This window comes from Nylanderia fulva, unplaced genomic scaffold (assembly GCF_048542155.1).
Source record: "Nylanderia fulva isolate GAGA-0341 unplaced genomic scaffold, ASM4854215v1 Scaffold35, whole genome shotgun sequence".
Classification (NCBI taxonomy): Eukaryota; Metazoa; Arthropoda; class Insecta; order Hymenoptera; family Formicidae; genus Nylanderia; species Nylanderia fulva.
Window position 1 is genome coordinate 945,213 of NW_028190422.1, and position 15,661 is coordinate 960,873.

At 34.8% G+C, this 15,661-nt stretch overlaps 1 protein-coding gene across 1 annotated transcript in view; it reads right to left on the reverse strand.

Moving 5' to 3' along the window:
• Positions 1-15,654, reverse strand: part of LOC114934945 (uncharacterized) — a 76,421-nt gene extending 60,767 nt beyond the window's left edge. The window contains exons 1-6 of the mRNA XM_029307660.2: positions 15,519-15,654; positions 13,444-13,850; positions 13,048-13,208; positions 11,036-11,216; positions 10,584-10,913; positions 10,391-10,462 (exon numbers count right to left, since the gene is read on the reverse strand). The gene's annotated coding sequence lies outside the window, so the exon portion shown is untranslated. The remainder of the gene's footprint in view (positions 1-10,390; positions 10,463-10,583; positions 10,914-11,035; positions 11,217-13,047; positions 13,209-13,443; positions 13,851-15,518) is intronic.
• Between the last annotated feature and the right edge of the window lie 7 nt (positions 15,655-15,661).

The window sequence follows — 15,661 nt, forward strand, 5'->3', positions numbered from 1 at the left end:
GCGTCATTAATTCGATTGTCTTTTATCGGCTGATTGCATAATTCTGTTATCGACGAACTGATAGGTATTCTCTGTGTCTATATAGTAAAATATATGTACACGCTGAAAAGATTACACAATACATTCAATAGTATTAGTTTAATTTTTAAAAATAGCATTATCCAACGCGTAATCAAAAATGACAGTAAAAGCAACGTATAAACGAGAATGTTAAGAAATGTAAATAATAATTAAATCGGCGCGTAATTTCGATCTACAAGATCCTTAATTTGTGGAAAATATTTTTGTCCGCAAGATATATTCTTATCACATCTTTCGCTTCTATCTAAAAAGCGATTGCTGCAAAGAACACGCAATAAGGACGAATTAAAGTTTTACGACGATGTCGGAAATGATATCGCAGCTATTACCATCTCCATCGTCTCCGGGTAGCTCGCAGCAAATCGACAAAAATTGTATGACGATGATCTCGAAAATATCGCGACGCTGAATTTTGCACGCGGCGCATATTTATGAGCGTACCAAAGATAAAATCTCTCATACCGCGGCAGGCTGGCCCATTTTCACGGTATTTCTCCGACACCCGATGGGCGGACTAATGAGAATCAACGACGATGACGCGAGAATCGCTATATCGGTTGCCGAAGAAAGAAATAATATGTCGAAATAGTTGTAAACGCGATGAAAAAAGGTTCCAATAAACTCTTATTAATGTAATAAATCAATTTAACGAGAAAGATAAAGGAGAAGAGAAGAAATAAGATAATATAAAATTGCGATAATTAGGTATTTTGAAATTTATGTTGACGCTCTTGTAACACTTTGCATATAGTAATGTAAAAAAATGCAAATTAATTTATACACACGAAAAAAGAGATAATAGAAAATATTAAAATAAAATTTATTATATATTCGGAGACATTCATATTATTTTGACTCAAAAACATTTTCCACGTTGAATTATTTAAACTTACAAAAATGAATTGTAAACGCGTTAGAATTCGAAGAACGGTAGAAGCAAAGCTAAATCTGTTTCCGTATTGAAAAGATAGAAAGAGGAGAAAAAAAAACCGAAACACGCGCTGAACGGATAGATATGCCACCGAATCGACGGAAATCTTTTCAATAGGCACAAAGCCCCACGATCACGTGGGTGAGCCTTACGAGAGGATGGAATTCCAGGAGGGCCGGCGTTGTACAACGTGTTTCACACTTCGGGTTTCATCCGCCCACGCCCAAACAAATATATAATGCGATATTAGAATAACAAATAGTGACTGAAGCGTCCACGCCTGAGAGCCGCGGGGTGCCATAGGTGTGCATCTAACATAAATACTAATACGGACGTAAATAAGTACGTGCTTATAAAGTGGCTCCTTCGTGTGGCTTGAAGAAATTCTGCGTAAAGTACTCTTGAGAGGAACGCGATATAAAGAGGAATCACAATGAAAAATCGTGAAATATTGTTTTGCGTTAGAGGATTAAGTTCTTAAGTCTTTCAAATTTTTTCATTTTCTTCTAAAAATTCTTTCCTGAAAGAGAAATGACTAGAGAATGTTTAAACTATACAGATTAAGTTCTTTTCTATATACACTATTTAACATTTATAATAAATAATTCAAAAATATCTAAATAACAATCGCTATATATATATATTCGATCGCCGAGAATAATTTTTATTTCGATAATCAATACGAGATTATAACACTTCATTACTACTTGATAAAAAGAGTTTAATTAAAATTTAGAAATAATTAATAAACTGTTCTAATAATTATCTTACTATAAAAATAATATAATATAGTCTCATAAGAAATTATACTTTTATCCGTATTTAATTTATTTTCTGTTTTCTTTCTCAGATATATTTAGTATTTTCTACTTTTTATATCAAACGAAAAATTGTCTCGGAAGTGAATAAATTGTATTATTTATTTTTTATTTCGTTTGAATAATATGGCAGCGAAATGCAATGTATATTCTCTAAGATGTCAAAAGATGTTCTTAATTATTAGAATGTCACTGCGTGCTATCACGACGAGTGATACAATGCAACAATGACGGATAGAAGTGTAGCGGCATAAAAAAAAAAGTGGCGTCGATTATTTTCCTCCCTTCGTCGTCCCGAGTGTATCGCGCTCAGCGACTTTCATCTCTTCCAACCCTTCGCCTTTGCTATTCTGCGGGATGTAGTTACACGATGCCAAATGGCCGCCCGGGGACTCTAATCGAAATTAGTTTTTTAATTGAGGGGACTTATTTAGTCGTTAAGGCCTGGAGGGGACGAGGCAAGGGAACGGAGACAAGCGCAGGTCGACGCCGAACGACTTTTCCTCCGGTCATTTTCCTTCAACCGCTCAATCTGCTTTTTATAAGCGGCTGTTCTCTTTTTACGCGCGATACCTCGCTGCTCCCTACTCTACTGGCCTGTAATTATTGTGGCATCGTTATGACTGCTTATCGAGGCAAGGAACACATCCTACGGTTGCGTAATTATCAAATTGAGTTTGTAAAATGTATAAAATAGTATAAAATAGTAGAATATACGTATACGGAATGTATGGAAAATGCAAAACATAAATTTTGGATTGAAAAATAAAAATCGAGTATCATCTTACAAATATAAAAATGTTGAAAAATATTTTAAAACTCCTTTCTTTGTTTTAAACTTAACTTTCAATAATTGATTTACTTTGGAAAAAAAAATACACATTCTATACAATACTTTATTAAAATAATATGTTAAATTTATTTTATGGGAATAAAAGCTTTTCGATTATTATTCAAAATATTAATTTTGATATGTAACCTCTGTGTGATTCTTTATTTCAAAATTTAATATCATATTTGTACATTTAAACAAGATTTTGTAAAGCTTCATTATAAGACATTGTCTCAGACATTGATTATGTAATTATTTATTTCCAATGTGACTTGTTTACGACTTAAATTACAAATCAATTAGCATAATCCGCCGTCGGGCGGTAGCCAAAATAGCCTGTGAATTTCATGAATGTTACGGAACAAGGCTGGGCCATTAACCGGATAAGTTTCTTGACGCCACAACGATGAGGAGAGAAAGGTCACGAAGGATGAGGTCGGCTGGCGAGACGACAAGGAAAAGACGACAAGGAGAGAAATAATGAGCAGGATGAAGGGAGTACCAAGCATAATTCGCGCTCAAATATCGCTCCAGAAGATGGAAAAAGAAAACGAGCGAGGAGCTCGATAGTGCGGAACGTTCTTGGGCAATTTCATAATTAGCGGGAGGTAAAAAGCATGCGGGGCTCAGCGAGTTCCATCAAGCGATCTCCAGCCTCGATTGGACTGGGGCTATTAAAACCGGAGAATCTCGAAAATTAATAATGCGATCGTTACATGCGACATTTTTTGGACTGGATGCAAAAATAATAGCAAGATGAATTGCGAAAGAATATATTTTTTTTCTCAAAAGAAAAGAGAAAACTTTTTCATTTTTATTAATTTAACGACTTCAGAAAAAATGATAAAAATTATCTTTATTGTGCAATATAAAAGGAAACAAAAAAAAAACTATTTAAAGAAAAAATGAAGAAAGTAGTGAAAATAAATCATTTGCTATATGTCTGAAAACAAATATAATGCAGATTTTCTTAGAAAATTTGTTGTATAATAATATACATATATTGATAATTTTATTTATTGTCAGTTTATAGAAGCAATTCTATTTTCAATTCTAAATATGCCTTAAACAATAAAGGCCCGTCGAGTGTATTCTTTTACTTCCATCTCCCCTCGTTTATAATAAACTTGGAAGATTCGCGCATCCCTCAAAAGATCCCTTTTAAACGCGTTTCCGCCCTCGAACGAAGTTACAGTTACCACACCTTCGATTTCTCACTTTTCCCTGAGCTTTTTCGGGCCAACGAGAAAACAAGCGAAATTTACTTTACGAGTCCTCGCCAGCCCCCGTTTAGAGTCACTCGTAAATCTGTGCCACGGCTCATTCGAGGGGAAAGAAACGGCAACCCCCTCAACTCTGCCTGCCATTTTCCCCGTAGATTTCTCCTCGAACGGGACAGTCCGGTCGATAAAACAATTGCCGGGGGGATAATCGGCATTATTTACGCCGGATTCGTTGTAGGATACACAATGGCTCGGGATGTTGCAGGGGAGAGAGAGAGGACACTTCGTGTGTGTGTAACCACCGAGGGTAGAGGCTCGCAGAAGATCTCCCTGGCGGTTATAAGCCCGGAGGGTGATCTCCCAGCGGTGGTGGATGGCTTATCCCACCCTATCCGCCCTCGCGGTTAAAGTGGCTCCAATTAGACACGTCGCTGGATCTCGATGTCAACCGAGTGTGCAAACTCTATCTCTCTCTCTCTCTCTCTCCTGCACCCCCTTCCGCCGTTTCCAGTCGTCCCCTGGGGATGAAACGATGCGCGGATGCGATCCTGAAAGCTGCCCCCGGCTTCCACCGCGCTTCTCGAAAGCCTCGATCCTGAACTTCACGAGGATTTAGCGGCTACGTGTGTCTATTACTGACGCGCGTCGATCAATTCGTCGCTAATGGGTCGCTCTGTAATCAGGGAAGGGCGCGAAGGGCTTGCAATTAGCTCCGGTGTCGTTTCAGTGTGTAGAAGAGGAATGACGAACGGAGATCATCGCCAAATCCTTTCGCGTTAATAATTATGTATCTTTGACACACTTCATCAATTTAGAATTGTTATTGTTTTAAAAGCGTTAGAGTATTTTGAATTAACAATTCTTTAAATTTCTCTCCGCGTTAATTGTTTAATTTAAATTAGACTCAAAATCCAGGAAAAAAGAATACAAAAACCTTTAGTTAAAAATTGACAATTCATAGGTCATTCACAAAAATTCAGAGTTCTTAGAATCTCGGAGTTTAAAGACGAAAAGATGAATAGAAATGCCTCAGGAGTACGTATTCAGAATTCGATCTAAGGACTTTGCGGTATTCCAACGCGCGTCGACGTCGAGTCTTTAGCGCGGTTTGCAATTTTGGAATATTTTGTCGCCGACAAAGAACGACTTTTTCTAGTCATTGGGTGTATCGCGAGCGACGGTCGACAGATGCCACGGAATCGCGTGTCGGTGTTTAGCAGGCAAGCAGATCTTCTCGTTTAAGGTGGCTAAACGGCCGCGCCGGTACGAAAAGCCGCACGGCCGGTTATTCGCGGCCATTGTGTCGGCCATCCTCTGTCGATCGGAGTCCTATTACGACCGGGCCGAGCCGGTTAAGCTCGCGGACGCGAAATGACAGGTTTTGACAGCTTGCCGGCATATTCGGACGATACGCAAAAAATTCCCCCGATTTCTTCTTTTCTCATAGTCGGGCGACAATGGCACTTCGCGGCTCGCTTGAAAATAGGAGGCATAATTGGCGTGACGTGATGGCTGCTTCCGTTATAGATCGCGTGTCCTAATCGCTTGTCGCCCAAATTGCTGCCAATTTCGGAACGCGCACCGTGTGTCGCCATTATGCATTGTAATTGGACCGTAATTGTAGACATCTATAGTCAGGAAGTGAGCCTCTTTCTAAACTCAAACGCCGACGGAGAAACGTTTGGCGGTCCATCAGCTACTTTAGAGGCCTGTTAATTTTCTCGTCGACGCTCGCCAGACAGTCTATTATTATTGTCTATTATTATCGCATTCATTACGCTGTTCCTATTGTCATCTTGTAGACGTTATTATAGTTGCTAATGTATATCTGATATGCTCTATTATTTCTTTATATTTTGTCAGTCTATATAGTTCAACTAATAAGTACTAAAAAATGTGCTAATTTAAATATATATATCTAATATAAAGCAAAAAAATCTTAATACATTTAATTTACAAAAAGATATTTAAATAAAATTCAAAAGTGATAGCAGAAATACAGACTTATGATTCAATTTATAAAAACAGCATATACGAAAGTTTTATCATGCAACTTATGTCATACTGCTCTTCAGTTTTTAATTTCGCGAAGTCAAAAAGCATCTATTAATATGTAATCGGTATTGAGAAAAATCTGTGTTGCTTGTGTTTGCAATTTTTATATTCTCAGGATAGAAAAAATCTATACACGACACAATTTCCGCGAGAATCTGCCGGAGCTGACAAAGAGCGAGTCTTCGATCGCGACGCAAACCTGAACGAGCACGAGAGGGATTGTCGAGAGGGTGCTCGCGCTCGCGCACACCGAGACCCCATTACCCAAGAGATTATGGTAAAGTGACTAGCTGCCAGGAGGGGGAAAGGGAGGGTTTGGCGCAATTAGGGCGCCACGAGGGTATAGAGATGGAAATGGTGAGGAAGGTTGTCGAGGGTTGAAGGAGAGACAGGAGGATGGCAAAGACGAAAGAGGGAGATAGCTGATTTACACAGAGGGCGGATCACGACGCGCCTTAATGCGGTTTCGTCGGAATTGTTCTGTACACACATTATTTGTATTTTTCTGTGTAAAGATTTAGATACATTCGTGTATATGGATTTTTATAGAGATAATTTGGAAGTAATATTATTTCGGTCACTTTATGTGTAAAAGTTTCGTTCCTGTCTGAGCAAATTTTTTTTATATAAAAATAAAAATATTTAAAACATTTTTAATTTAGTACCTTACAAAGAATTTCCAAGATTTTAATAATTGTAGATCAAAACACTGAAATTCAAAAATGTTGGACTTTGAAAATATATCAAGAATGAAAAAGAGAAATATATAAAAGAATAAAAATTCAAAAAGAGAAAGAGTTCTGAAAATTAAAACATTTAGAACTAAACTTTCATTATTCGTTAACAAAAGCTTATCAAAAGATATCTGACTAATATATATTTTTGCAAGATACATATTTGCTAAAATCAAATCTCGGGTTCTAACAGCGCGATGTTTGATACACAAATAAAACATTCTTTTTAAATTCTCCGGCATTTGCGATTGATTTTACGTATTAAAATCTTTTCTAACTTCCATATTTAATTATTATAAAATCCAAAATCGCTGTCCGACGTTTCCTAGCAGATTTTTTATTCCGTGCCAGACCAAACCTCCTTTTCCAACACAGCGTCGCGCGGAAAAGAACAACGCAACGTTAGTCACAATACACGATCGCGCATCTTCTGTGTGTATGCAAAACTTCTCACACTCGACAAAATAGGCGTGTCCGCGCACGTGGATATTACGTTCACGTGCACACATATGTGAGCGTATGCGTGACGAGGAGGCACGTCAGTCAGTCAGTCACTCGCTCACTCACTCACATCCCTTCGCCGGGGTGCATGCGTAATGAGGCATCCGCGCCATTTCTCGCCCCCCTTTTTATTCGTTTCCCTCCCCTTGTCTCCGCCGTCGAGGACGACGGAAAAGATCCCTCCTACGACCCTTATCCAAACCCACCGCCACCCTTCGTCGACGATACGAGCGAGACGACGGAGTCGGTATCCAATTCGCCCTGCGGCTCGATTCGCCGCAGGGAAATCCTCGTGTAAATACGCTCGCAACTGCCGACTTTACCTATGTAAACATCCACCTTTTCCCCGGACGCGCTTATGGAAATTGAACCTCCGAATTCGATCCCGCGAATCTGCATATGAGAAATTATTTCCGCGTATGTCACGAATTTTTAATTCTTTGCAGAACCAATATCCAAGAGTAGAAAATTCTACGGAATATAAAAAAATCTCCTAAATATCTCCGCGGATCTATATAATTAAATAACTGTTTACTGAAATATCCAATGGTATAGATTTATAAAAATCATTGTATTCTTGAAACTACATCGAAAAGAAAATTTGTTAACCTGACTAAATAACCTTCCAACTAAATATTATTTTGTTAATTAAACATGTAAGAATATTTAAATTCAATATAACATATTAAACATTTGATTTCAATGCAAAATAGTAATTTAGTTGAAAGGTTTAGTCAAGTTAATAATGTTTTTTCTTATTCAGAGAAGAATTTCTATAATATCTTTAGTTTATTTCGCATTTCAAAAGCTTGCTCTCAAAAAAAGGATATGTGATATTATTTTCTAATTCATTGAATTACTACGCCCTTCGTTATTACGCAGTCTTATTCCCTGTCACCCTTTGTTTGAACAAGCTCGGTGGCAGAGTGTCACCGTGCAAACGCAGAAGTGCAAATAATAAAGTGTCAGACGGCATTACAATAAGCTAAGCGAGGTAGTGAAGGGAGATTGACAGGAAACGAACGTAAACCAGACTCAATCTCGCACATACCTATCATTTCAAACTGATCGAAATACTCGATACGTATAAATTTGACTATTCGAACATAATTGTGCAAGAGACTATAGATTATTTTATATTTATAAAAAAACATGAGAAATAAAATACTATGTATATAACGTAAAGTTACTGCTGCAATAATAATTATACTTAAGCAATTACTATAAATTAATTATTGTATAAAATATTTCTTATTAGTTCTCAATTTAAATTATATTTAGAAAATTAGCGAGGAAGCGAACAATAAAGCGATAATTTATAATTTGAATCCTGTCACTTTAATTCTTACTTGATTAAATGACTATTTTATGCAAAAAATTTATTTTTAGATTTATATCCAGATCAAACACTGTATTACTAATAATTAATTCGCTATTGAAATATTTTATTATGACAATTATAGGTGTGTCTGATATTTCACTATGCCGCCATATACACAATATCGTCCCACCCATAATTATACGTATGTAATTAAATCGAATGAAATAAAATGCGAGTATGTAATTAAAGCAAAACATATAAATCACGTGTAAATGATAAGAAAGTCAATGACAGATGGATATGTAGTAGCTAAATGATTTAAATTAAAAGTGTGAAAAAAGTGTGAAAATTAAAAATCTTTTTTAATTTGCATATCGAATTTTGTCAATGACGAGCAATGCTCGATGTCTAGTATGCCTTTAAAAAACTAGATAACACGAGAAAAGAAAGCAAAAAAAATAAGAGAAAGAAAGTTCAAAACGTCAATGAAAGTACACCGACGTTATAATCGCGTATATGTATGTAAGTAAAACTAAATGAAATATATTTGTGTGAGTAACTGAATTGAGACATCATAAATCACTACGTAGAAACAAACTTGATGGCAGGTGAACATGCAGTAGCTAAACGATTTCACACCTCGAGGTGCGATGTGCGATACCTAAACAACTGAAAATTGCGAAAAAAGTGTCGGCTACCAATTAAGCGATGACTTCGTGCGGATTAATTAATACACATTAATATATATTAATACATATGTTGAAAAAACCTTTGCTTACCTTTTCATTTCTAAATAACAATTTCTTTTTTTAAATAACGATTTTAATATTTATAATTCAATTATTTGTCGATTAAATTTTATATATGCTTATATCATAAATTGTGATGTTGAAAACGAGTTTTGCGCTGCAAATCGATGGTGTGTGAATACATTTTATACAACTCGTATGTAAACTTTATTGCATCGCATCGCCTTTATTTCAATTGAATAATCATAATTACTTCAAAAGAGGATCGCAACTTTACGCATCATGTTTAGATTGACAAATAACAGACTCGTTTCATTAGAGACTCTTTAGGGGTCTCATTAGGTATTATTAAAATATTCATGAGATTGTTAATGCTTATTGAAAATATATATAATGCATAATTTAAATTTCTTTCTAAGCTAATCTCGACAATACATTTTTTTCGCGAATGATAAGAAAGATTTAATATAAAAATAACATAAAACATTAAACTATTCATAAGATTGTTAAGACAAATGCTTATTGAAAATATATATAATGCATAATTTAAATTTCTTTCTAATTGTAAGCTAATCTCAAAAATTTTGAAAAATTAATATTAAATTATTATTGCATTAGCGTTTTTTATATACTAACTATATATTTCGCGAATAATATTAAAGATAAATTCGATTTTTATTTTGCTCAAAGTATATAAAATATAGTCTTTCAAATAAAATAAAATTAAAATATTCACAAGATTGTAATATGCTCATTGAAAATATATATAATTTAAATATCTTTCTGAGCTAATCTCGAAAACATTAATATTATATTATTTTTACATTATTTTAGCATTTTTTATATACTGGCTATTATATTTTGCAAATGATAAGAAAAATAAATCGAGTTTTACTTTACTCGAAGTAAATAAACACAGTCTTTCAAATAAAAAAACTTGAAAATATTCTCAAAATTCTTAATGCGAGTGCTTATAGAAAATATGCATAATTTATAAATTTGTTTTTGAGCTAATTTCAAAAATCGATTTTTTTAAATAATATATTATTATGTTAGTAGTTTTCATTCATATTTTGGGTATATATATTTCAGATGGTGATGATATAAATTCGATCATATAAGTAAAATAAAATCAATTTGCTCACCGGTCGTTGAAACACGTCCGCATTTTCGTTGATTTTACGTCTCGTTGATTGTCGTTTCAGAAAGCCTCGTTCCTATAAATAATATTATGTTATTATATTAGCGTGTTTCATATGCCAGCTATATATTTCAGGTAAATGGCGATAATATAAATTCGATGATATATAGTCAGGTAAATAAAATCAATTTGCTCACCAGTCGTTGAAACGCTGCCATATTCTCGTTGATTGTTGCGTCGCTTCGCCCAGATGCATTTTCATCGACCAGGCACTACTGATTTCGATTTCGCGCATAAATAATACGATAGAACGATCGCCCGTTACTTTGTACGGCACTCCCGACACCGATTGCGCGCACTACACAGCCGGTTGCATAAATAACAACGGATAAATAACGACAATAAATAACCGTGCGCCACTCGCGATATTCGCGGTATGTAGTGAAGTAGTTCGCTGTGACGTAGCGCTTGAAGTTGTGCTAAGCGCGGCGAACTTCGCGCGATCCGCGCGCGACTCCTATAACCATCTGAAAACAATGAATTATTTATTAATTAAATATCTAGCATCCAAAAAATACAATTTTCCCAAAGCGCAAAAGCACGAACGCGATGCGATTCGTACGGATAAATGACACGAAATGATACATACCTCTTCAGAATGTTCGATGAATTAATAGATCCGGAGAAAAAGCGGCAAAGCGGCGTACCCCATCGGTTGCAGACTGTCGAAGCTTGATTAATCGCAATCGTACGAGTTAATTAATACTTCCTGGTAATTGCTCGTGACACGATTCGATACTCCCGACATTCGTTCGTACGCGGAATTCATTCTTAATAAGAAAAAATGTGTGAAAAATGCGGAGCCGATTGAGCGCGATGTAGAGACTAGTGGGAGGACGCGAGGGACGACGGTCGTGACGTAGTAACTACGTAAGTCAACAAACAGCGCGCCGCGCGCCAAATTCAAAAACAATTATAGGCTACAACTTTTACTTTTACTTGAACTGTCGTCTAAATTATTACTGTGTGTATTTAAATTTATATTATATAGGATTCGATATTTCGATTTCGTAATAATTTTATCAACATATTATTGCGATTGTAATTTCAAGTATGTCAGTTGTACGCACAGAAATTTGACATACATACATATTAATTTTGAATTTTGAAAGACTGATTAAAGATTAATCGCGATCGCACGCATTAATTAATATTTTAATGATTGTCTATATTGTGAATATTTCTTACAATTAGAAATGTCACTCACTCAAGTTTAACATTACATAATAAAATAACGTAATGTATCTTGTTCGTTAGCAATTAAATAGATTGTACTAGTGATATCGTATTGATCATTTAATTAATTAAATTTGATTAATATTTTGTTCCAATATTCATGACATTTGACAATAATATCATGTAAAACAGATATTAATAATTTTTTAAAATTATAATATTTCTATTAGTAACATTCAGAAACAAAATTAAAAATTAATTGGAAAAATTATTATATATTATAAATATATTATTAATATATAATAATATATTTATAATATATAATGATTTTTCCAATTAATTTTTAATTTTGTTTCTGAATGTTACTATAAGAAATATTATGATTTAAAAAAATTCTTCGTCTCTTTTTAGATAAGCAAATCCGTAATTCAATCGTCTAATAAAGGTCTTCAACGTATCTTCTGTCGACCCTCGAGTTAATTTTGCATAATGATTTGATTTTATTATTAAAAGTAACTATCAAAATTAAATTCTCAAATATCCAGATTGTAATCGTTACTGCAAGTATTACGTGGCGCCATCTAAGAACAATCTGCAGTACCAAATTACGTCAATGTGAACATATGATCGTATAAATACTACACACAAGATTTATTTTCATAAATCAATATATCAAAATTAATAAATGTCTATGTATCATTTTATATTCGCGTCTCATTAAAAATTAATTGATACTATATCCTTGTAGCAAATTATTATATTCCGTTTACTCCCGGAATGGCATAAAGTTCTTTATCTCTATACAAATTGAAATATGATGGAACGGGTTTCGTTCCAACGAATAACTCATCCAAGAAATTCCAGAGTCTTAATTTTCCCAAACCGCTCCTATCCCGCGGTAGGAGCTCGGGCTCTCCTTATTCGGCGAAGCAGTTGGATTATTTATATCGCAGCATGCGCTTTTCTACTAGGAGAATCAACGTCTTTCGTCGTTCGTTCCTTGCGAGAGACGAGACGAAGACAGGTACAAATCTACAGGACGACGTTTCCCGGGCGTACTTATCCCTCTGACCCCGCGACATTAATAACATTTCACGAGATCTTCTCGAATTCCTCCCGGTCTCCCTCCTTTTTCCTCCCTTAAGGACCCCCCGTCGAAAAGATCGCGTCACTGACGTGCATCCTTCGCGCGGCGATCCTGATGGATACGCGGGATTCGATGGGAACAAAAGGATGTTGGTTTAGCGTGGAAGGCGTGTTTGTTGTTTTGATGAGGTATAATGGGATGGATCCCGGGTGTTGATGCATAGCGCGTAGCGGGGTGCCGCGAGTCCCGGACCGGGGCCCTGTTCATCGAGACCCCCGTAGACAGGGGCCGCAACACGTCCATCACGTGTCACGATTATATATTTAGACATATCTCACTATCATCCTGCGTATTTCCTTTCTTCTTCGCTCTCTTTTTCTTCCTCTGTCTCTGCATCCTACATTTTTAAGTTCTCCCTCACGATTCATCGTCCTTCTTTACACTCCGCTTGATTCTTCGTCGCACAACTGTTCTGTCGCATGTTAATTGAGATTGTATCCTGCGTAGAAAAAAAAATCGATATTAAAAATTGATCTTAAATCGATCTTAAAAATTGATTTTGTTTGAAAAATAAGTTCACTTTAAAATAAGAAAGCTCAATATGTTTAAATACAGAATTTTATAAGTCATAAAAAAAGATTACAGTGTCTTTTACATCTTTGATTCAATAAAGAAGGCTTCGAAAAAATAGTCTTATTTGCGATTATTGTACAAAATACAAAAATTTAACTCACGTATTTATATTCGCTTTCCAATCATTCCTCCTAAGCTACTCCCTTTCATCACTCATCTCTTCAGCTCACTGTCCAATTTGTTGCGCCGATATTCTCGTCACCTTACTATTTCGTCCGATGATTCATTAATCGACCTCGTAACAACCTCCTCTCTCGTGCAATCCTCTTCTTCGCCACTGCGTGTTTCCTCGTTGGTCCCTATTGGTCCCGCTTGGGCGCCGCATATCGTTCATCCAGGATCATATTTCAACATTAATTTCCCGGATGGTGATACATCGTTCGCATCATCCTGGCCTCCTATCAGCCTGAAGCTCATCATCATCCGCGTCTCTTTTTTGCTCTCTCCCGTTGTCGTGCGCGCGTAAAGTTCTGTGCTTCTTTTTCTTCAGGGACGAATGGTGAATTTTCTGAAAATTTAATAATAAAATTAATAATTTTTCGAGGCTTTTCTGACAGAAGTATAATTAACATAATTAAAGCAAAGTTGAATGGAACGTCTCTCTTTGCATATTTTGTAAAAAGTATATAGAATGTTTTGCCTCTCTTAAATCTCAAGATCAAGTGTCACAAAATCTATTTGAAACAGAAACAAATAGAAATATAAATATATTGTACTTTTGTATACAAAAAATAAAAGTTGTGCAATTAATTAATTTTTTTTCATTATTCCTTTTCTTTGCAAGCTGTTAATAAAATAGTTTAAAAGCCTTGAAGCAAACTGCGTTGCATAATAATTCCATATATCTGATATATATTTCTGAACAAGATTATTCTAGATAAAAACTTGAAATCAGTTTCATTAACTTAAATCCATCCCTGCCCTTTTTGTTTTCATCTTCTTCTTCTCTGAATAATCATGCACTCGCCACAGCGACCCTCTCGATTGCTGGTCGTTAATATTGACCGCCAGGTAGTCTCTGTCGATTGAATTTTTTACCGTGATACCCACCGCGGAAGCTGTGGCTCGAACCGGTACCCCATTCGTGCTGTCGCTCCTTGAGAGTAACTGACATTCACCTTAAACGTCCACCATTCGTCATCGGATCCGCAATGCCGATACAAGTCGGCAGGAAATGACAGTATGATCGTGGTTGAGATTTTCTTTCTTTCTTTTTTTTACATTAAATTTTTTTCTTATAATTTTTTTAACTTTACTCTTTTGAATTAAATTTTGTGTTTTATATAACTTTTTTTTGTTTAATCCTTCGAGTCTATTGAAATATATTTCACAATGTTCGTATTTTTAAATATTTTTTGTATTTATAAGTAATAAATATATTTCAAAACTGTGGCAATGTCTTCCAATGTCTTTAAATTTTGTAAAAATACAAATAATGAGTGAAAATATACATTGTGAAGGAAAGAATTGAAAAAAATTACGCGCAAATCAAATTAATTTGCCAATAGAGATATACAAGAGCCTTATACTTTTCCTTATTTTAAAATCAAGCAAATTCTTTTCAACGTGTAATAATTTGAGAAGAAAATTATAATAATAGTAAATTATATAACATTTTTTTATGTAGATATAAAATTAGGAAAAACTTTGTTGTTTAAAAATTTAGTTTTAACTTTAAAATCATTAATCCTTTTTAAGTCAACTATTCAAATCTTTATGAATGATTAAATAATGTAATATTAAAAAAATGCTTATTAAAATTTACTATTAATACTTATTGATGATCAGCTGTTACTGATCTCATAATGCAGATATTTAAATATTTTAGCGAAACAGTTGATATCGTCTTCCTGTCTTTCTCTATTACGTTTGTCTTTTTATTATATTCAGAATATTTCTAAATGGCTAAAATTATCTATTTTAATATAATAATAGAAAATTTAATATAATAATAGAAAAAGACAGGAAGACAATTATGAAAAACGTCATACGTAAGATTTTTCTTAAACGAAAAATTTGGTAATATTTCCATTTGTATAGAGCACTGTTTATATAGACTAAAAATAAATACACTTCTTTATATGTATAATTGCGGTTCAAACTATTAAGCTCGTTAAGAACCTAATTGATCTTGGTGCTACTGAGATCCGGTAATTTAATTAAGTAAGATACTCACAACCAAATGATTCGCAGATATAGCTATACAATTCGCCTCGCTCTCTACCGCGTTGATCTCTCGTCGCTATTTCATTAATATCCGCATTCAGTGATTGGTAATTTTGATAGAGACGGATGTATCTATAGACAATACTGACATCG